General features: G+C 39.6%; 1 protein-coding gene and 1 long non-coding RNA gene across 5 annotated transcripts in view; one reads left to right on the top strand and one right to left on the bottom strand.

Annotated features, from left to right (window-relative positions):
- Positions 1-14913, bottom strand: part of LOC118558155 — an 85063-nt gene extending 70150 nt beyond the window's left edge. Inside the window, exons 1-2 of the long non-coding RNA XR_004928181.1 lie at positions 14898-14913; positions 14099-14177 (exon numbers count right to left, since the gene is read on the bottom strand). This is a non-coding gene — a long non-coding RNA (uncharacterized LOC118558155). The remainder of the gene's footprint in view (positions 1-14098; positions 14178-14897) is intronic.
- Positions 1-23934, top strand: part of LOC118558143 (cell surface A33 antigen-like) — a 260028-nt gene that overhangs the window by 86826 nt on the left and 149268 nt on the right. The window lies entirely within an intron of this gene.

Raw genomic sequence — 23934 nt, 5'->3', positions numbered from 1 at the left:
CTGAGGTGTAGAGGGTGAAGAGAACCAAAAAAACCCTACATTTGTAAATTTTTGATTGTTACAAGCCAGAATTACGCTGAATTGAACTGAAAGAGATTGGAAGCACCTTCTATATAACAATGGGGCCATTGGCCCTTTTCCATTCCAAGCCCCATGCTTTGATTTCCCAGGTAAACCTGGGGCTTTGGTTTTTATTTACCTTCACATGTTTGCATAGGTTTGATGTTTAGATTTCAGTTGCAGATCTTTTCCTATTATGCATGTTTTGAATTATTTAATGTTTATTGTTTTTTATGAAAGCATAACTCTCTCATAAAAAAAGTTAATACCTCAGAATGGGTCCATACACCCGGTCAGATGCAGTTTCCCCTGTATTAAACAGGCGAAACAGTCAGATGAGTCTTCCCCCCCCCCCTCCCTCACATAATTTCCCTCTTTTAATAAGGAGGTTGATCTGGGCGGGGACCTCTCTGGAAAAGTCACTGCTAACTTGTTAATAGACAATCCATAATTTATCAGTATCAACATTTTTCCAAACTTTAACAGAAAAACAAAAACCTGATTGTTGTATTCGCACCATGAAAGTTCAAAGTATACTGTCCTGGATGCATTACAAAAGTAGCATTACTCCAAAGAAACATCTACCTTATTTAATGCTCGGTTGTATAGTAAAGCATTACATACAATAACCATTTTCGCCTTTGCAAAGGATTTGACAGATGTGAGCGGCTGAAGAAAATATGAACAATCCACACAGGATTAGATATAGATTAGATTAGACTCTTTGTCCCCATAGGGGAAATTTGTCTTGGACTACATTTGCTAAAAAGACCAAATAAAATAAAACTGCCACCATAAAATACTATAAATAAACATCAAATATGAGTATTGCACATTACACCACATTAAGTGCAAAAACAAAAACATGTGGTGCTAAAAAAAAACATAGAAATTCACCAGACTGCATATATTCCAATACCAAACAACCAACACAGCAAACCAAATCATCCACTGTGTTTATTAATCTGATGGAGGAAGGGATGAATTAATATTTATATCTATTAAGTTTGCAAATATGCACTCAGTGTGAATTGATGGTCTGTACAGGCTACATTTCTCAAGAAACCCGACTATGTAACTTGAGTGGCGAAGCTCTGTAACTCAGAAAGTGATATGACGTAGAGTACCACTTACACAAAATGGCCACCTCAAATTAGTGGTGCAACCATCAACATTGTATACGTAGATGCTCCATTGGGCGCAGGTTTGGACGTCGACGTCACCGCCATATTGTGTGTAACAGAAAGTAGTGAATGTCTATGTTCTCTGTGTTTATGTTTGAAGTATTCAGATATAGATGGAGCTTGCGTATACTTGTAAGAAAATATGTAGAGATTAATTGATAGAGATTGGCAACCAGACTGGTCTTTTGATTGATGTGCATATATAGATTTAGATATAGTTTTAAAATAGGTGTTTGTTTATATATAAGTATATGCCAGGGGTTAAAGTTCTCCGTCGCTGCGACGGATTTCCGTCATTTGGAAAATGAGCGCAAATTGTCAGTCTAGCATTTTTTTTTTAAGGTTTTAACCTGAAGCTGCTCTCAACCAATGAAATCTGGCAGAGCCGGGACATTGGCCAATCAGAAAGAGAATAGGGCGGGTCTTTGCAAAGCAGACATCCACCAGTCTCACGTTTATAGGCGTTCAATCATATTAACTTTTGGCAGAGCGTCTCAAACTGACCACAGATGCTATGAATGGAAGTAGCGGTGGTCAAAATGTTTTCTTTGGATTTATGAACCAGCAGGTCAGGAAGTTAAGCGGATTGAACATCTGATAACAACTTCCCTTGGTAAGCGTGTCGCTTATTTTGCTGTTAATTAATGAGTTATTTCCACCTGTTGCCACGTCACCTGTCAGCGTTTATTCCACCGCTTCCCGTAACTTAGCCGATAAACGCGGCAGCCAACCAGGGATCTCCTCATTATTCACTATTTTGTTTTATTTAAAACTTAAAGAGTAACGCGCTACCTCAGGCTAATTTAGCATGATGCGCTTTTTTTTTTTTTTTTTTTTTTTTTGAAGGGTTGGAATATAAAACAATATCCCGCATTTGACTGGGTCCGATTTGGAAAACGTAAAAAAAATAAAATAAATTCCGCTTGCGCTTTTCTGAACCAAAGAAGGCAGAGCTGCAGTCAAAGCGGGTGTCAGTCAATAAGCAGCAGCTCCACCTGATGAGCCGCTGCGCACCAGGAAACTCCTTAAATGATGAGGAATTAGATGCTGGCGACTCTCCAGCAGTCAGAGAGCGAGAGGCGGGGACACTGGATCCATCCTGGACAGGTTTACAGTCACAGGGCTAAAATATAACCGTTTAATTAAACTTCAAAAAAGCTAAATAATGCCTTTTTATGAACTCAGGAGCTGTGATAATTAATTGCTGTGCAATAACAGGCAAAGCAGCGACTGATTATTGTAATGTGAGATCTGTGTTAAAATAAAATGTATGACATCATAGTGTTGGTTATGTGTCCTGCATTGTCCAGGTTGTTGTTGGCCTTGTATGATCATAATATTGGTTTATATTGAATGTGACAGTGGAGTTAATGTTCAGGTGTGAAGTAGATGATGTAATGATGAAGCTGCTGGGTTTGTACTAGTTGTAGTTTATGGAGGTTTTCTGGAGAACAGGGAGGGAAGGGAGCTGAAACTGTAAAGTTGACTGTGGACCAGTTTGGCAAAAGTGTGAAGAAAGAACTTGATGCTGCAGAGATGAAAGTTAACCAGGTGATGTTCTGGATGTGGAAAGTGAAGGTGAGGATGTAGAGTGCTCTCAAGGATTACACCAAGGCTCTGATGCTGAAAGGTGGGACAGAGACAGGAATGGTATATTTTAAATGCATATTTTAAAACTACCAGATTTGATTAAAGTTGACTGCACAATAAGCAAGTGAGGTAACTAATGTGGCATGATGTCCACGGGCCAGGAATATATGGGCTGACTCGAAAAAAATTTCAGTCAAACTGATTATTTTTGCTTTAACCCCTGGTATATGCCCAGAATCTATCTATCTATCTATCTATCTATCTATCTATCTATCTATCTATCTATCTATCTATCTATCTATCTATCTATCTATCTATCTATCTATCTATCTATCTATCTATCTATCTATCTAATGTGTTTTGCAACAGACTTGTTGAGGGAGTATTAAAGAGAGAAAATTTCTAATATGGGAAAAAAAGTCATAGGAGAATAAAGTAAAAAAACAACAACAAACAACACAAAAGTGATAATGTTATGAGAAAAACGTCATATTATGATAATTAAGGGGGAACATTTCAAGAATAGTCACAGTTTGCAGAACAATCTTAGTCCTGGAGTAATAAGGCCAGGTTAGATTCTTATAATTATTTTATTCTTCAGGAGGATAAAGTCAGGAAATTGCAGCCAAAGGGATACAAAAATAAACTTGTAATATTACAAATTATATTAAAGTCCCTCTGATACTGTTTAAGTGACTGAGTAACTGCAGATTTGCCACATTTAAGATGGCGGACGCTCTGACGCATCGCAGCAGAGGCAGAACCCGCCCAACGACGCTTCTACATGCATTAACTGTATTGAAAAATGTGGGTTTTGAGTTGACTGCTGTGTCAAAGCAATCTATAAAAACTGTAAATAAACTGTTTTATATTTAGTAATGATGTTTAATGCTGAAAATGACGGTCCATCAACAAGTTAAACAACCTGTTTGTTTGTGCGGAGACGTGGGAGGGGAACGTGGCTCGGCACGACACAAGGAAGAATTAAAACTTTTTTACAAAACAGGATACTTTAAAATCACACGATGTCACATGAAAACACATCATACTTTGTTATAATCTAAGATCAAACTCACCAGCAGAAACAAACATGAAGCTGAAAACCAGCGGAGTCCAGACGAGTGATGCAGTTAAAAAAGCCATTTCCTCATTCAGCAGTTTGACCAGTTTAACCCTGAGTTTAATAAAATCCTCTGAGGAACAGAGCTTAACTTATTAAACTCTGTTAGATATCTGTCAGGGATAGAGGAAACTTTAGCTCTAATTTATGCAAAAAGTATTTGTAGTTGAGAGACAACGATGGTTGAATCGACGACTCGCTGCGACGGCTTCATGGAAGAAGGAGGAGCGTCAGGCTGACTTAGACTATAAATAAAATCTACCATCGGTTTCAGGTACAAAAGAATAAACAGGTTCTGTATCAACCGACAAACTGCTGTCCGATCCAACAGTAAAATCCATCAGAAGTTTTCAGCCTTAAACTAGAACAAAAAGACGGCCAACACCCAGATATCAGAGGCCAGTGCGCATGCGTCGGTGCTGCTGTTCCTGTAAATCACGTGACTTCTAGTAAAACGAGTCTGAACTCCAGAAATATAAATTAGTTTATTTCCTCTGAGTAAAGACGGTGTTTTTTACCTGGTTCAAACTCATCATGAGCAGGTTTAATCTGAAGCATTTTCGTAACATCAGACTGAAGCTGATTTACATCAGGAAATTAGATCTAAAGCAGCAAGCAGGAAGTTACAGATATCAAACCTGGCAAACTGGCAACATAAACAGCTCAGAGTTTATAGTCTGAGTTATAGTTATAATAAATACACTCAGGCCCATAATTATTCACACCCGCTCATCATCATGCAAACCTTGCACTCCATCCACAGATGTTTTTACCAGATTCATGTCAGGATTCTGGCAGATCGCTCTGAAATGTTTATTTTATTACCAGAAGAAACATGTTGGCAGAGTTAAAATATTACTTTAAACCTAAATCTGATATATAGATAATTTTTGGGCCTAACTGCAGCTACCTCAGGGTTCACTGAAATTAAACAAAGATTTAGTGAATAGTTGCTGAAATGCAGTGACTGACAGTTTAACTTGTTTAACCGTCAACAGATCAGCTGCCTAGTTTGCATCAAGTAAAACCAGTTTGTGTGATTCTATGGGATTTGTTGTTGTTCTTAAATCACAACAAGTCCTGGCCTGAAAGCTTTTCATATTGTTTTCATACTGTAGTATAAAGAGCTTTCCTCCTTTCAGTCCGCTGAGTAACAACAGCTTCTTGGTAGAAGATAAACAGGTTGAGGCCTCAGATCTTCAGCCTCCCAGGTTGATCCTTCAGTCAGAGCTCCAGGTCTTCTCCTCTTTAGCTGAACTTCTTCTCTGTCCTCGATCTTCACTTGAAGTCTTCTGTGAGAAACAAACTCTAAGCTCCTCTTCACTCCTCATCCTCCTTTTAGTTCCCATATATAACTTGTCATGAAATTATTTGAGTAATCCTCCCTGTTAATGAACTCATTTCTACATTATATTTAATTTAGCTGACCCTGCTAAGAACCATCAAGCACACATCTGCAGTAACAACATTTTCATCTACAGTAATGTTACAAATATATCAACACACAACTGCTCTGATGTTACAGATTACATTCAGGCTTCATGTCAGGTTCTTTATGCATTACAGCAATTATTTCTCATTCCCTTTAAATTCTCTACTGCTACAGTCCAGCTCCGTCACTGCTTACCTCCCTTTATTTACAAAGAACTCCAACAGATCTGTGGGTCTCTTCAAACTAGAATAATAATTATCATTAATCCAATAATTACACACACCACAAGTCATGTCAAAACATTTACATCATTGATGATCATTAATATTGTTAAATAATGCTGCAGGCCTCTTGTCATGTAATTTATGCATATATAAATATCTCACCCCATCTGACAAAACAAACAAGTGAAACATAAAGAACAAGTTATAAAAGGTGCTCAACATATTAACAAAAGTGTTTCATCTCTTTAATAATTATAATCACACATCTAATGTCTGTCTCCTGTTAGAGCTGAGAAAACTTTTTTTTCCCTTTTTTTCCCCTTTTTTTTCTTTTTTTTCTCTTTTTTTTTCCTTTTTTTTCCCTTTTTTTCCCTTTTTTTCTTCTTTTTTTTCTTTTTTTTTCCTTTTTTTCCTCCGTGATAAGGAAAAAAAAAGAGCTGAGAAAACTTTAAAAAGAAGTTAAACCTCCTCTATATGGTTTTAAATTCACCACTGTTCCTCTCTGATTGGTCAACTTCACTGTTCCTGATTCTGCAAAATCCAGAATAATAAAACAAAATAAACATGAATATTCACTGTTTCATTCTCCTGTGACTGTCATGATTAACTAAACCTAAATCTTCTAGGAGGTATAAAGAATAATAACAGTAATAAATGTAAAACAGAACTAAAGCTTAGTTGCTAAAATCCAAAAATTTGAATTAAAATGTACAGATTTAATCACTATAATCACAGACTACATGTAAAATAAATCTACATGTCTTTCCTGCATTATCAGAAAATAGAAGAAACACCAACCTCTGTTAGAAGAAGTTCCCAGCATTCAGAACAGGGTGATACCTGCAGGGTGATTTTTATCCAGGGCCAAAAGAGGTCCGCCTACCACCTGTCTGGGTGGTAGACTGGAGCTTGTTTGCATTGCTTTATAAAAGCCTTTGTGTTAACAGGCTGGTTTGGTTGATTTATTTGTTATCATGCAACATGTCCAGACCTGAAAGCTGTCATCATTAAGGCATTCAACTGAACTTGCTGGTGTGCTTTGGATCAGTGTAAGGATCCAGGTACTCTGTAGCTTTAGATCCCTGTAAAACTTTTACAGTAGGGAGAGATTTGAGGACGAGACCTTTCTGCGTCTTTCTGCACCTTCAGTGCCCTGTGAAGGGGGGTTTCTAGGCCAGCAGAACAAGTGTTAAAAAAAATTATTAAAACCAAAGACTCTTATTTCTGAATAAAATCTCCCATTTGCAGATCATTGTCCAAGTTGCACAATGTGCAATATGGAAAAAAAATGTATGCAAAAAACAGAGTGCAAAATACGGAGGGGTCCGGGGGGGGTCTTGGGGGGCTCCCCCCCGATTAACCCACGAGACCCCCTGAAAGCCTCAAAAGCAAAATTTAAAGGGGGTCTTAAATTGTGTCAAAAAAAATTAAAAATGAAATATTTTTTTTGTCACTAATGGTCACTAAAATGTTTTTAAGCTCAACATGTCCAGTATTTAAAATTCAAAACATTTTCTCACAAATATGTTAATTTTTTTGCCAAGTGGAGCCAGCCAATATTGTTCGCGTATGCAAATTAGCCATGTGCGCGCAAAACAGAAGAAAGACGTAACGTTGACAATAATTAATACAAAAAAAATTCAATTTTAGTATTAGGAACTGATCTTATCTGTTGTGCCTGTGCACTTTATCTGTTTCACTGTTGGTGAATGGGAAACATCCTCTCGAGTCCTTGTATGTCTGGTGAATGTGAAAAATTGACATTAAAGCCAACTTTGACTTTGACATTGTAATGGTATAGGCCTACTGCATATTGAGAAAATTTACATCGGTATTGCGCAACAATCGGTAGATGGGGACCCCCCCAAACATTGACAGGTATTTCGCACACTGAGTAAGATTGTTATTCACACTGGCGGTAATGACACCAGGTCATGCCGATCGGAGGCCACTAAAGTTGGTGTTGCTTCGGTGTGTGTTTTGCTAAAACAATGTCAGACTCCGTAATTTTCTGTGGTCCCCTGCCTGATCTGACCAGTGATGACAGTTCCAATGCTCCACTGATCTGGAACAAACTCCCAGAAAACTGTAAAAGTGCTGAAAGCCTGAGTTCCTTTAAATCAAGATTAAAAACACATTTGTTTAGGATTGCCTTCGACTGTTCTAATTAAACTGTTTTACTGAAACATCATTAGTTCAGCTTTGTAGTCCAACTGTCATGATTTGAGGGTTTTGTTGAGGACCAATGGCACAGAAAAAGTGGCGAGGGGGCATCAGAAGGCAGGTAAGTAATTTAATCTGGAGAACACATCAGTTGGGTAACAAAGGCAGGCCACAGACAGGGACGAAGCACCAACAAGAAAGACCTGACTAACTAAGGATCTGGTAAACAGACTAAGGATCCAGCGAAGACTAAACAGAAATCCAAAACTTAAATACACAGGAGATAATTAAACTAAACAGGACACAGGTGTGGAGTAATCAAAGGTAACAGAAATGGCTGAAAGGGCAAGATAGACAAGAAGCCCTGATTGTTTTGCTCACAAGCATTACAAAGGAGTTTAAGTTCACATCCTTGCAGGGGCCGTACACATCCTAACTGTGTCATCAGTAGAGAAACGGGGTGTCTGCCTAACAGACCTAATCTGGGGGTTGGTTCCACAGGAGAGGAGCCTGATAGCTAAAGGATCTGCCTCCCATTCTACTTTTAGTGACTCTAGGAACCACCAGCAGACCTGCAGTCTGAGAGCAAAGTGCTCTGTTAGAAACATACAAGGTAATCAGAGCTCTGGTATATGATGGAGCTGGATTATTACGTTTTTGCAGACCTGCAGTTCCCACAGATAATGTGGGAACTGCATTTTAAGCTCCTATTTGTGAATACATAATGTATTGACTACGTTCAGGATGGAAGGACGATTTTAGCCAGTATAGCAAAAGTGTTTTGAACAGGATTACCAATTATAGCTTTAAATGTGTTTGGAAGTAAAAATGACCTTTATGAAATGATTTATGAATTTTATTACATTGTCTCAAGACAATAATTTCAGAACAATTCCTGCTGTCATATGAAGTTGCTAAAGTTGCAGTGACACAGGAAAAAGTTGATGGATTTGTCACTAATAGCTTTTTTGAACAAAAGTAGTACAATTACCAACAGTGCTACCAAAATACAGCAGTTCAACGTGTGATTTTACTTATTTAGGAGATTTAACAGGCTTTTTGGTAAAATCTTGAGACCCTTTTACACATCTTTCATCTCACATTTGTTTGTTTTTATGTTTTAATCTCAGTGCTAAACTGATGTCAGTGCTAAACCTGCACTGACATCAGAGTCAGAGATGAGGTAATTAAGGGGGGTCTGACAGCCTTACCCACAAACTCCACCACCCACCCTTTCATAACCAATCACTGTGATCTTGTCTACTACCATCTAATGTAGAACAGATTACTGGATCAATGTGTGCTTCTGTGCTTTTTTGTCTCTCTTGTTGTGTCTCTGCTCTGTCTTCTGTAACCCCAGTCGGTCGAGGCAGATGACCGTTCATACTGAGCCCGGTTCTGCCGGAGGTTTTCCTTCCCGTTAATGCGGAGTTTTTCTTCCCACTGTCGCTTCATGCTTGCTCAGTATGAGGGATTGCAGCAAAGCCATGTACAATGCAGACAACTCTTCCTGTGGCTCTACGCTTCCCCAGGAGTGAATGCTGCTTGTCGGGACTTTGATGCAATCAACTGGTTTCCTTATATAGGACATTTTTGACCAATCTGTATAATCTGATTAAATTTAACTTTGTAAAGTGCCTCGAGATGACATGTTTCTTGAATTGGCGATATATAAATAAAATTTAATTGAATTGAATAGGCTATGTATTGTATAACATGTATGATCCTTCTCTTCAGGATGTCGTGTTCACCTTAGTGAGTGCAGAGGGTTGGACAGATAGGAGGTTGTTGTGCAACCGAACCCTGATTCTCTGATAAACTCTGAACATTTAGAATGATGGTAATCTGATTCTCACATGAACCAACATGTAGAGTTTTTTTTAAACACCATCTCAATCAGATTTAAATCTAAAACTCTGACTAGGTCACCTTTATGTTAGTGCTTTTAAGGCAACGATTGGGATGGGGAGCGATGGAATGAGGGCAAATCACCTTCCTGATGGAAAGAATTTACTACTTGGTTTCTGAGTTAAGGCCCAAGCTTACTTAATGCCATGCCAGCTTAGGGAAAATGTAAATGTTCAAAGATGTAGTGCCATCATTAGACTCTTTTCTACAACTGGATCACATGAGAATCAAGCTGTCCTTTGGTGTGGAATCTGTTCCTTATATAGGGGGAAAGCAGGACCTAGAACATAATCATCAGTGGACCTTTTCAATACTGAAGTTCATGAGATTTTTATTTTATTTTATTTTTTTAAAAATTGCAATAAGAATTGTTGTCTTAATGCCAAAAAGAGCCCAACAGATTTTACTTTCACAAGGAGTTTTACTGCTTTTGCCATAGAGCTCCGCTTGATTTATGCATGTAAATACCTTTATTATAATTCATGCAGGGAATATTTCATAACCTGCAAAGAGAGATGTAAAAGAAACAGCACAACCAACGGATATAGTATAACAGACCCGACATGTATATTAATAATATGTATTATTATTATTATTTTATATATCTGCCTTGTTATATTTGCATAATGCATGAAGAAAAATAAAATCAGCAGCGCAAGAGTCTGTTCCGATCATCCGGCCCTTACCACGGGCTACTGCAGCCCATTGGTTATCATCCCTGACAGTCTAAAGGGCTAGGCCAATCATAAAGTAGAAAAACACCTTCACGCTCCATGTGGAACTTTGTGCAGCGGTGTTCACAGTAGTAAGCAGGGGCGGTTCTAGACCAAATTTACCAGGGGGGCCAAGGTGGGGCCAGTGTTTTTTCACAGGGGCACAGAACAAAAAAATTAAAAACAATAAAATGGCAATATTTAACTGTGTAACAATATTAAATGAGCCACTTGTGGCTCTGGAACGGCAGGTTTCAGACCCCTGATCTAGCAGTTGAAAACTTTGCCCCCTGCTCAATACGGCTAAAGCTAAACGTGAAACATCTTAAGTTTTAAATTCTTTTTAGAGTAAAGCTGTATAGGTAAAAAATAATATTGGTCAAAGTGACCAATCAGTTATGGTTTCTTTGCCATTGCAAATAATTATGAGAAGTTTATTTAACATCATGCTTTCAGTACAGGGGCCATAAAAGGGGCCAAGGCCATTTCTACAGGGGCATGGGCCCCTGTTGGCCCCTGTCTAGAACCGCCCCTGGTAGTAAGAAACGCAAGGGAGGCGCAGAGAAACTGCACGAAAAAAAGAAACGAGTTCTTCAAACGGACGCTGCGAAATGTGTCAAAATGACTGACGTGTTCCCAACAGCAGGCCCTTCATCTGCTCCGGTGTCTGATGTAAAATATGGTGGTGGTGGTTGTAGTCAGTGACGTGCGGTAGGGTTCATAGCTGGTGAGGCACTGACGTCATCAGAGTCAGATTTACTAATATATACACTCTACAGAGTAGACTCGTTGCAAAGTGCTGAAGGCGACTGATTGAGCCAAATTAATTCACCAAGATACATGGAAAAATATTGATTCTTTGATGAAAATAAATTTGTCATTTGATTGGTAACAGTTTATGAGTTATGATGGATTTCTGCATTTGTAACACATTCTAAAACTATAACCCACAATACGCACATTTTATCACAAAAACAAAACATGAATAAGTATCGCTGTCTTACCTCTACTTATAATTTAAGTCCATGCGGCGCTCTGTCTGAACAAAAATATCCTCATTATCCACTAAAAGTTCTCTTTATCTTCTTCAGTTTTAAAAGTCTCTCAGTCTCAATGGAGCTCACTGCCAGGGAGGAAAGCATTCCCTTATCAGTCTTGTGCCGGCTGTATGTTTAGAGTCTTTTTAGTGCTTTACTTGTTTAGCAAAACTCGCTAATAAAACATCCATAACTTGTTTTGACTCTACTATTTGGGGATCACGAGCGGTGCCCCTTGAGCGCCCCCTGCCTAGCGGTCAAGGAACTGCCGGCCTCACCTACAACCCGCTCTTTGCTGTTTATGATCGGCCAGCAGCACGAAAACATGTTACCTGCACACAGTTTGATGACCAAAACACAATTCGTAATCCACATATATTAAATTGTGGAAAATCAGCTCATAACTGTTTGAACAATTGAATTTATGATCTAGAGACAGGAAGATGCATTCACAGAATGGAAGTCAGCACAGTTAACATGGGATTGCGCAATCCCAGGAGAGGCCAAGCTCGCTGCGGCCTCACCGGCTTCGCTGTGAAGCGCCACCAAGGATTTACATGAAAAATAGCAAAAAGTCTGCGATTTTAAAGAAAATATTATCAAAAATTAGGAAATTAGATAAATAAAATACTTATTACAAATGACTGAGTAAATCAAAATTTAAATAATGTTATTATATACTTTCTTTCTTTCCATGATGACAAGTGAGGCCTTTCTCTGGTTCATTTTGTCATTGGCATCCTTTTTTACACAGTGAGTGCACATTAGTCCAATGTTACCGTACAGTATCTGGAAGACTGAATAGATCTGATGAGCAACTTACAATAACTTCTTATGATGATGTAACGTGATAATATGTGTGATTGACCGTGACACCTCTCTTTCTCTCTTTCTCTCTCTCTCTCTCTCTCTGATCTAGGAATTGTTGCTGTGCTGTGATGGAGTTTACATTTTACAGTGTTAATAAATTAAGATTTTGGAAGTATTTTAAGTGTCCACTCTCACTAATTTCCATTAACCTGGCCTCAAGGTATTGCACAGTTGGTATTGCACAGTTGGTATACACATTCAGTACACAAAAAAAATGTGGTGGACTAGTCTAATCCAAAATGCCAGGGCCGATTTTTTGTCCCAGTCCACCCCTGGACGTCCCTCTTCCCGGCCACTTGGGCCAGCTCCTCAGGAGGAATCCCAAGGCGTTCCCAGGCCAGCAGAGAGACATAGTCCCTCCAGCGTGTCCTGGGTCTTCCCCTGGGCCTCCTCCCGGTGGGACGTGCCCGGAACACCTCACCAGGGAGGCGTCCAGGAGGCATCCTGACCAGATGCCCGAGCCACCTCAACTGGCTCCTCTGGACGTGGAGGAGCAGCGGCTCTACTCTGAGTCCTCCCCGGATGACTGAGCTCCTCACCCTATCTCTAAGGGAGAGCCCAGACACACTACGGAGAAAACTCATTTCAGCCGCTTGTATCTGGGATACCGTGGGTATCCGAGACCCAAAGCTCGTGACCATAGATGAGGGTAGGAACGTAGATCGACCGGTAAGCTGCCTCTATGCAAAATGGTAAATGGACTGAACTTATATAGCGCTTTTCCAGTCATGCTGACCACTCAAAGCGCTGTACACTATAGCCACATTCACTCAGTCGCTCTCACTAACACGCACACATTTATACACCGAGACGCAGCTCGGTAGGCAACTTGGGGTTAAGTGCCTTGCCCAGGGGCACATCGACATGTGGCAAGGGGAAGCTGGAATCGAACCCACAACCTTCTGTTTGCAAGACGACTACTCAATCGCCCTTAGACTTAGCCACAGCTAAGTCTCAAACAAACAGCTTGGGCTTCTGAGTTGAAGTAAGAGTGGCTTGTTGTGGGAGAGGCTTGTGCTTCTGTGATGACTCTACCTGGTCGTCATGGAGAAGGGGAGGAGCTTGAGCTGGGACAAAAACAAAGTAAACAGTCCATCTGGTTGATGCAATGAGATGTAAAGTGTTAAAATGCTGAATAATATTAAATACATATTGTAACCTAAAGTACAGCTAGAGAATAAATATGGTCATGGTAATAAGTAAGTACACTCTAAGTTTTAAAGTTTTGAAAATTCAAAAAGAATTTAATCCTCAAGATGAATTAAAATGGATAAATACTATCGTTGCAATACTATCCTTTATTAAGAGAGGCTAAAGTATTGAAGTGAAGAAGCAATGTTATTAAAGGTACAGGATAATGGGGACATCTAGTGGAGGAATAACAGAGCTACAGCTTTTAGAAACACTGTCCAGTACGGTGATGCTCAAAGACCCGTGTCCTGCATGTTTTACATGTTTGCCTGTTTCAGTACCTCTAAATCACATGGATGGGCAGTCAGCATGTTGCTGGTGAACAAATGCTAGCTCTTTCTTTCTTCCTTCCTTTCTTCCTTCCTTCCTTCCTTCCTTCCTTCCTTCCTTCCTTCACAAAATGCACAAAACACATGGACTAGACCACCAAACTCCTATAAAATAGTTCAATCCCCCGCTCTGACCGTCTCTGTCGTTGTAGGTGAAGCTGTAGCTTCACCTCTGAGCTACAGCTGCTCTGAATAGTGTCTACTATCACCCAGCTGAGTCCCCCTGTGGTTCTCAGTGAGTTAAATAAGCAGTGACAGGCAGATATGAAAGTCTTACTGTGGATCCTGGACAGAGCGTAGTCCAGCCCCTTCATGGCTTTAGCTTGGTTGCTTTTAAACCTGGCCAGGCCAAACTCCTGGTGGTAGACAGAGATAGAAACACTAGTTAACAGGACACATCAACAAGAGAGGACCACTGCTCTCATCCAGGAGAGGTCCTCCACACATCCTTTAATTCTCAGATGACTGAAGACTAACTTTTAAACTCTGCTAATTGCAGTTCTAAATAAGTTTTAAATTTTAGGAGCTATGATATGAAAATATGTAGAAAGCGCTGTGAAAACTTTTCCTGGCCTTGCTGCTGTGATTGGTCATTACTGATATCAGAATCAGACATGAAAAGTTGCAGTCAGTCTAAGTTCTGGTGGTAGAACATCAGTTGTTGCTGCTAGAACAAGACGGTGTCGCAGACGGCCTCCTTGGTGCTACGCTGGCTCATACTTTGCACTTTCTTGTGATTTCATCTGTACTTTCCTGCTGTTCTGGGTCACTTTCACCCAGAAGCAGCTTCTTAGCAGCAGGCAATACTCTCTGGGCGATTTCTTATTTGGTTTTCATCAGTCAAGAAAGTTTTTGCTACGGATTGATTGTGATTGACTGGTTTGACACCTCTATTACTAATCATTGAAGAAGTGTTCCTAATAAACTGGCAGGTGAGTCAGATTCATTAAAGCCCACCTCTTACTGTGTTTATGTCTACTAATGTTACTATGGTTGTGATTGGCCAGTGGTGTCCTGGTTCTGAGAGTTTTACTGTAAATATCAAAGGAACATGGGTGTTGGAGTTTCCATGTTACCTGAATGGGTCGGGCCCACATGCTAATCATTGTGATGTTCACATTACCTAACGCTAATGTACATGCTTGTTCCTTACTAGTTTCCTCTTACTGACTGCACGCTTCCAGTGTTTATTTATCCAGTGAGCTTCTGTTTCAGCTGTTCATTGTAGATCCGCTGCTCTCATCGTATACTTTAAAAAAAGGTTGAGAGTGGCAAGAAATAACTATGTTACAAGTTTATAAGAACAAGAGGGAAGCCTCAGCAGACGGAATTAAGACCAGATTGTAGTTGGAAGATTCTTTCATCTGATCGCCCTTAAGGAGCAGAAGAGCAGGTAGGACAGTCCTGTGCATGCACTTTGGAATAAAGTGCATGCACAGGACATTCTTTCTGTGTGGGTTCTCTCCAGGTACTCCGGCTTCCTCCCACAGTACAAAAACATGACTGTTAGGTTAATTGGTCTCTCTAAATTCTCCCTTAGGTGTGAGAGTGTGTGTGAATGTTTTTTTGTCCTGTCTGTTAGTGTGTTGTCCTGTGATGGACTGGTGACCTGTCCAGGGTGAACCTCTCATCCCCTGACAGCTGGAGATAGACACCAGCACCCCTCACGACCCCAACAGGGACAAGAGCATAGGAAGATGGATGGGTGGTGTGCATTTGACATTTTTGTCACTGTTGGATTCAATTTGTGTGATGAAACCTGGTTTAAGGCCCCCTTGGATTTTTTTGTTGGGGCCCCAAGAAACCTTTGCAATGGTCACAGGTGGTTCAGGTTCCAGGTCTTGGTGATTACGTCGTTTGCTTCCAGGTTCACAATGGAGTCCTCCAGGATATAGACAGCCTGGGGCAAAAGGGCGGGAAAGATCTGCTCCACCCATCCAGGAAGTCAGTTGGTTTTGGCCAGCAGTCTCAAAGACAACAAGTAGTTGCTGGAAGTGAGCTCTCGGTACGGGACATCCTTGGTGAGGACATGAGTGCTGGCCTAGAAAACCAGAGGACCAGTCAGTCTTTTAAACCTCTCCCAGTCTGACTTTATTTAGTTACATATAAATCTCTTTTAAGGAAGATTCTGAATAATCACAGAACTTTAATTTAAATATAGAGGAAAACAAACATTTAATTTGGCAGAATTGGGTAAAACTCTCATCACTGGATGGCGACAAAGTGTTTCCAGTGTGATTCTCCGTAGTAGCACCACCAGACCAACTAAACCACCGGTGCTGATCCAAAGAAACCTTCAGCTCTGTGATAGAATATAAAGGGATGATAAAGACTCACCTGGTTCTCTTCAGCAGGGATAAAGGACAGACTGATACTTGGTCTCTCAGGTTTCTTGTTGTAGTTCTTCTTGTTTCTGTGTATGTGCATCATAGGATGCAGAAATATTCATCACCCAGACCTGATCCACCTCCAGCACCAGAAGCTGAACTCAAGCAAATTACAGCATTACTGTAAAAACATTTATTAATTTACTAAACATTAATCATCCCTTAGAACCTTTCAGATGCTTTCAACAAGCTGACTGGTGGATAAATAACAGTGTTTTGGTGGAAAGGAAAACATGTCAGTTTATTCATTTATTTTATTTATTTAGTTTTTGTGTAGTTTATTCACTTTTTAAAATGTGAGATTTTAAGTTTTTCAAAGTTACAATTAACAACTTTAATATTTCTCTGTTGATTTTTTTATAAATAAAAAAAATGAAGCTCATAAATGTATTTTATAAGGATTTTTTGTGTGTGTGTCTTTTTATTAATTTAGCTCTTTTCTAAACATACTGTGCAAGCCTTATTAAGTGTTTGTTTTCCCTAAAATAAAAAAATAAACCTAAAATAGTTTTTTGGCTGTTTCTTTTTTCAATTCCTTTATTGTGGAAAACAAAAATTAATATTGGATTAACTAAGGGAAAAAGGATTTTTTTACTAAGATTTTATTGCAGATGAGGAATTAAAAAAAAAGGAAAACAGGTCATTATTGTACCTTTGATGCTTGAAAACATTCCAGACTGATATTTCTGTGAATTTATTACAACCTTCGTGGCATAACATTTATATTATTGGCAGTGCTGATTGGCTGTAACAGGAACAATGGCCGTTTCTCAATATGCGTTCTTGAGCATTCTCGTGTACTCGTGTGCTCGTGACACGTCATCAGCCTCAGCCCGAGCACTGTTCCAATGCCGAGAACGCCAAATTGAGAATGCGCCGAATTCCCCGGATGTTGTTCTCGCCCGCCCTCTTTATCGAGCATGCATCAGAGCAGACTTGTGCGTTCTTCAGACTGTCCGCTTGCCCAGAATGCACCGCGGCCGCAGCTTGATTCGAGACAGCGCAAACAGAGCTCACAGCGGTAAGTTAAAAATTCCCTTTTCTGCTGCTGTTGTTCTTCAAAAGTACGTTTTAAGCTCGTTTGAGGCGAGAACATTATACTTTTAAGTTTTCTCTATGTGGCCTGTTTACAGAATTAGTGCGTAATTAAAAAAAGTAGTGTGCATAATACCGCTGGTTATGATTTATTTGTTTTGTGTTTATCTGACTGACGTGTGTTGCTTTATTAACTCAATACTTGCTGGAATAAATTGTAAATGTCTCCCTAGGACGGCAGCAGCATATAAAATAAATAAATAAATAAATTCTATAAATGTTTTTCCTATCTAAGTGAGTTTATTCTGAGTCAGGACACGGATAATTGAGAGGAGAAAGAGGGAAAGAAAATAATAGTAATAATATATGAAAAAACAGACATTTATTTTATACAAATGTTTAATCTTTGGAAAAGAATGAAGGTGTAATATATTTAACAAATTATTAACAGTTATTAACATGGTTTAAAACTAAGAAATAACTCCTATTAAGATCTCATACAAATAGACAATGCTTATAAACTTACAATTAAAAATAGTTGGAATGGAAATTATTTAACAATTATTTAATGTATTTTCACAGGTGTTGAAAAAAAGAAATGAAGCAGCATGTGAACATGACTCCAACTGATCTACATTAGGTCAGATGTAGTCATGTTCACTTAAACATGCAGCCAGCTGCAGCAGCTCCCTCTCTTCAGCCGCCGGATGGTCATCCTCCTCTGGATCAACCTCCTCATCCTCCACGTCAAGCTGGTCCCCTGCCTCTATACTAATATTGTGGAGGATGCAGAAGCGGCGATTACTTTTGGGGCAAACGTTGGGCGGACCTCCAGCGCCCTTAAGAAGATGGAACGCCACCGTGTCTTCAGACCACCAAAGGCACGCTCAATAATGTTAATGAGCCTTGGCGTGGTGTCTGTTGTAGCGTGCCTCCACTTGACCTGTACCAAATATAAAATTAACTTGTAATTTAGGTAATATGCTGATATGTCTTAATCTTCTATCCAATTAATATCATCTATGTATCAATTGTGTGTCATTGTTGGCTCTATTTAAGGACAAGAAGGTAAGAGATCTTACTGGCAAGCTGTTTCCCTATAGGATGCTCCACAGGCCAGCCAGCAGAGGGTCAGCAGCACCTCTATCTCCTGTGGCCATCCATGGACCTTCTGGATGGGCAGCAGCTGAAGGAGGAGGACGATGGTGGCCCTGTTTAGCCTGAAGGCTGGTTTCAGGTCCCCTTCATTAAAAAAATATTTGGAGGATTGGCACAGAGGTGTTTATCCTCACATATTTTGTTTCTGTTTCTTACTGTAAATAAAAAAAATGCCAAATGTTACCATAATTTTTTTCAATTCTCACCTTTTCACTACATAAAACTATAACTGCTTAACATGCATAATAATATTGTTCTCAAGAAAGAAAAGATAAAATGTACAGTAAATGTAACAAATGGCTTCCCTTCTCTGGTATTTTTACCATTTCACTGAAAAAATGGGCTGAACTAACTGCACATAATTTATAGATTAATCACTGTAAAGGTGGACAGACATAAAAATATGTTTTTTCCTTTATTAATGATCAATGCTGTGAAGGTCAGTAGGTGCAATTGAGAAACGGGCCTGGTGTTGAGCATGGAAGGAAAAGGTTGAGCGCTCAAGCAAAGTCGAGCGCGAGCAGGACAGTGGGTTGAGAAGAGCTTTTCAGAGTTGAGCTCGTGCCAGACCAGTTTTGAGCATGCGTGCGTTGTCTCACTGCGCGCTCGGATTGGTTCCTGCACGCTCAATCTGAAGGCACAAATATCGCTCCATAGAGAACAACATCCGAGGATGTGGTGCGTTCTCGATTTGGCTTTCTCGGCAATTGGAACAGTGCTAGGGCTGAGGCCGATGACGTGTCACGAGCACACGAGAACGCTCAAGAACACATATTGAGAAACGGCCCCAGCCTTACTGCAACGGTGTTTTCACAGGTCTGCCTAAAAAGTGGATCAGACAGCTGCAGCTGATCCAGAACGCTGCTGCCCGCGTCCTCACTAAGACTAAGAACATAGAGAACATGGACCCGGTTCTGAAGTCCTCACTAAGAATAAGAACATAGAGAACATGGACCCGGTTCTGAAGTTTTCCATGGCTCCCTGTATCTCAGAGAATAGACTTTAAAATCTTTCTGTTAGTCTATAAATCCCTGAATTAGCACCTAAATACATCACAGTCTTGTTATCAGGGCATCAACCCTCCAGACCACTCAGGTCTTCTGGCTCCAGCCTGCTCTGCAGAACCAGAACCAGAACCAGACATGGAGAAGCAGCATTTAGTTCCTATGCTCCACTGATCTGGAACAAACTCCCAGAAAACTGGAAAAATGCTGAAAGCCTGACTTCCTTTAAATCAAGATTAAAAACACATTTTTTTAAGAATTGCCTTTAAATATTTATGTGGAAGTTTGTAGTCAAACTTGTCTTATACTGTATCAGACCTGCTGCTACTGTTCCAATCCATTGTGTTTGCCTCTGTAATGTTTCCTCAGTTTTGTTCATGTAAGCACTTTTAACCATCTTGTTACTGAAAAATGCTTACTAGAAAAAACATGCCTTGCCTAAAAAGGAACATGTGCTGTGGCATAAAGTACAGCTTCAATGCGTTTCACCAGTTTTTTCCGGGCTTGACTGTCCCTGAAGAAGTCCAATAAGTCCAAGACCGGTTTTATTCAGTTACATACTCTGACCAAAACATTTCAGCTTTTCCAATCCGCTCTGCAGCTGATTTAAAGACTTCAAGAGGCAGATCCAGTCATTAGACAATTCCTTCTCTGTTTAGTAACGACAAAGACTTCCCTCTAAGCAAGAACTCTGTACAGTACATAAGGGGTTAAAAACTAGAATAACAATAGAAACAAGGTTAAATCAGAGGCAGATACTTTCTCTCAGTTCTTTCTGAAAACGTTTCGAAACCTAATACACCTAGGCCCATCATCCTGGGCACATTCTAAGTCAGATGCATATGACTTAAATGACAGTGCTGTTAATGCAGATGTAAGCTTGACTGTTTATTGCAAAGTTAGCTAAGAGCAAAATGAACATGCACAGGTGAAGAAAAAGGAAGGATTTCTCTAATAATCTCATGACCAGTTATGAAGAGGAACCAAAAGGAGGGTGAGGAGACAAACAAGAGGAACCAGGATTTTTTTTCTCTCACATTAGGCTTCAAGCAAAGATCCAGGACAGAGAAGATCAGATAAAGGAGGAGAAGACCTGGAGCTCTCACTGAAGGTTCAACCTGGGAGGCTGAAGATCTGATGCCTCAACCTGTTTATTCTCTACCAAGAAGCTGAAAAGCAGAAAGTTCTTCATACTCCAACAATATGAAAAGTAATAGGGCAGGACTTGTAATTTGAGAACAACAACCGATACCAGAGAACCACACAAACTGGTTTTTATGACGCAGACAGGGTAGTTAATCAGTTGATTGTTAAACCAGTTCAATAGTCAGTCACTGACTGCTGGGAGCTTCATCTGACAGAGGTTGGTGTATTTTTCTATTTTCTGATGAAACAGGAAAGAAAAGTAGGTTTATTTTACCTTTAATCAATGATCAACGTGACTAAATATGTACTTTTTAATTCAAACTTTGCCTTTGAGTAACTATTCGCTAAACCTTTGTTTTCTTGTTAATTTTACCTTGAAGTAGCTACAATTAAGCCCAAAATGATTTACACCTCCTAGCAGATTTAGGTTTAAAGTCATATTTTAATACCACTAACATGTTTTTTCTAACTGGTGATAAACTAAACATTTCAGAGCTGCTTTGACAGAATCCTGACATAAATCTGATAAAATAGTCTGTGGATAAAGCTCAAGCTAATGATGAGGAGGGGTCTAAATAATTATGGGCCTTAACTGTGTTTAATACAAACATAACTGAAACTATAACTTTTAGCTGTATCTGGACCCAGTTTACCTGGTTTAATATTTTAACTTCCTGATGTGAATCACCTTCAGTCTGACGTTGTTGTCAGAGTTTAGAGCAGATTTGTTGTTTATCTGGTTTTCAGGAGAAATAATTCAGATTAAACCTGCTGATGATGATGAGTTTGAAACAGGTGGAGAAAACCTTCTGTACTCAGAGGAAATAAACTCATATTTCTGGACTTGAGGCTCGTCTCTCTAGAAGTCACATGATTTACACGAACAGCAGCACTGACGCATGCGCACTGGCCTCTGATATCTGGGTGTTGACCGTCTTTGTGTTCTAGTTTAAGGCTGAAAAAGGAGGCTTTAAAGGAGGTAGATGTTGAGTCAGACATCAGTTTGTTGGTTGGTGAAGATGTTTGTTCTGTTACACCTGAAATCGATGGTAGATTTTATTTTTTATACTACGTCAGTAACGCTCCTCCTCTCAGCTCCTCCTTCTTCCGTGAAGCCGTCGAAGTGAAGCGAGTCCTCCGTTCAGCCGCTGTCGTCTTGACCAGAAATTCTTAGTTTGCCTTAACTTAAGTTAAAGTTTCCTCTAACCCTGAAGGAGTTTTACAGAGTTAATTTTTAAAGTTTAAAACCATTGCTGCTGATTTTGTTAAATTCGGCCTTCAACTTGTCGAGGAGCTTAAAGAGGAAATGGCTGCTTCTCTGACTGAGTCACTCGTGTTGCCTCTGCTGGTTTTCACCTTCAGTGTTTCTGCTGGTAAGTTTCAGTTTAGTTGATAATAAAGAAAAAAATATTTTCGTTTGAGATGATGTGATCTAAAATAGTTGATGTTGTGTAAAATAGCTTAATTGATCTTTTAGCTGATTCATACCTCTGATTAATTACCACATTTTACTATTTCATCTCTTCCTCAATCCAATCTGTTAAAACCCATTTTTTAATTGTGATTTTATGGTAACTCAGTTTATTTCTACTTTGGTTAAAGGAGTAATAATCAAAAATACTCCTTTAACCAAATTTTAGATACCAAGAACTAGACATGACATGAAGAACTAAAAGAATCTTTTTAGATGCACTGTGACCTTTTCCTGTCTTCTTGTTTACAACAGACTAAAAAGGTGAGCAGGTTAGGGATGTTGCAGCAGGAGTTCATAGAGAGAACTCTGGCTTGACGCACAGCTTGTTTTGATCTGCAGGCAGTGCTCTAGCCCCAAGGCAAGGCAAATTTATTTGTATAGCACAATTCAGTACAGAGACAATGTTTTACATGATTAAAATATAGGGAAATAAAAGAGAATGGAAGCAAGTAGGATTAAAATGATGTAGAAACAAAATAGAACAATAAAAACAGTAAAACAGTTTAACTAGAACAGTCGAAGATAATCCTAAAAAAATATGTTTTTAATCTTGATTTAAAAGAACTCAGGTTTTCTACATTTTTTTTACAGTTTTCTGGGACTTTGTTCCAGATCAGTGGAGCATATGAACTAAATGCTGCTTCTCCATGTCTGGTTCTGGTTCTGGTTCTGCAGAGCAGGCTGGAGCCAGAAGACCTGAGTGGTTCTGGAGGGTTGATGTCCTGATAACAAGTCTGTGATGGATTTAGGTGCTAATTCAGGGATTTATAGACTAACAGAAGGATTTTAAAGTCTATTCTCTGAGATCCAGGGAGCCATGGAAGGACTTCAGAACCGGGTCCATGTTCTCTACTTTCTTAGTCTTAGTGAGGACTTCAGAACCGGGTCCATGTTCTCTACGTTCTTAGTCTTAGTGAGGACTTCAGAACCGGGTCCATGTTCTCTACGTTCTTAGTCTTAGTGGAAGGACTTCAGAACCGGGTCCATGTTCTCTACGTTCTTAGTCTTAGTGAGGGCAGCAGCGTTCTGGATCAGCTAAAGTGGTGAAATATCGCTTAATGCTCCTTTAAATTCCATCCATCCATTTTCTGACCCACTTTATCCCTCATGAGGGGTTGCTGGTGTCTATCTCCGGCGTTCACTGGGCGAGAGGCAGGGTACACCCTGGACAGGTCGCCAGTCTGTCGCAGGACAACACAGAGAAAAACAGGACAAACAACCATTCACACACACACTCACACCTGGACAATTTGGAGAAGCCAATTAACCTAACAGTCATGTTTTTGGACTGTGGGAGGAAGCCGGAGTACCTTGAGAGAACCACACATGCACAGGGAGAACATGCAAACTCCATGCAGAAAGACCCAGGGTTGGATTTGAACCCAGAACCTTTGTTCTGCAAGGCACCAGCGCTACACACTGCGCCACTGTGCAGCCCTAAATGTTAGTTATGGGAATAAATTGTTCTATTTATATTAATTGTTCTATGTATAATCTCTTCCAAACTAAGAGATCGGGACATTAATTATACTAAATCCTCTGAGTGTCTTCCTGCTGGTGAGTTTTTATCAGACTCGTCCAACAAGCTGCTCTGATGTTATCCTGCAGCTCTGAGGACACATGAGGTTCTCCTGGTGGGAGAACTTTAAATCAGAACATCTTGGTTCCTCTGGATCATGATGTCAACACAAAGCAATGTTTAACAAGATCTGATGCCGTTCCTATAAACTGTTCTGGGTTTCCACTTTAAATTAATTATTGTATTGATGTCTCAAAACTCTGATATTTATGAGCTGAAACTTTTTACCAGAGATTCTCTGAACAGAGACTTCTAGTTCTGGTCAGATTTTAGCTTTAAATAATTCAATAAGAAAATAATTCTTATTGTTTTGAATCAACTAATGTTTCT

Source organism: Fundulus heteroclitus, unplaced genomic scaffold, assembly GCF_011125445.2.
Source record: "Fundulus heteroclitus isolate FHET01 unplaced genomic scaffold, MU-UCD_Fhet_4.1 scaffold_103, whole genome shotgun sequence".
Classification (NCBI taxonomy): Eukaryota; Metazoa; Chordata; class Actinopteri; order Cyprinodontiformes; family Fundulidae; genus Fundulus; species Fundulus heteroclitus.
Note: the sequence above shows the minus strand (reverse complement) of the source record. Positions and strands in the feature narration are given on the sequence as shown.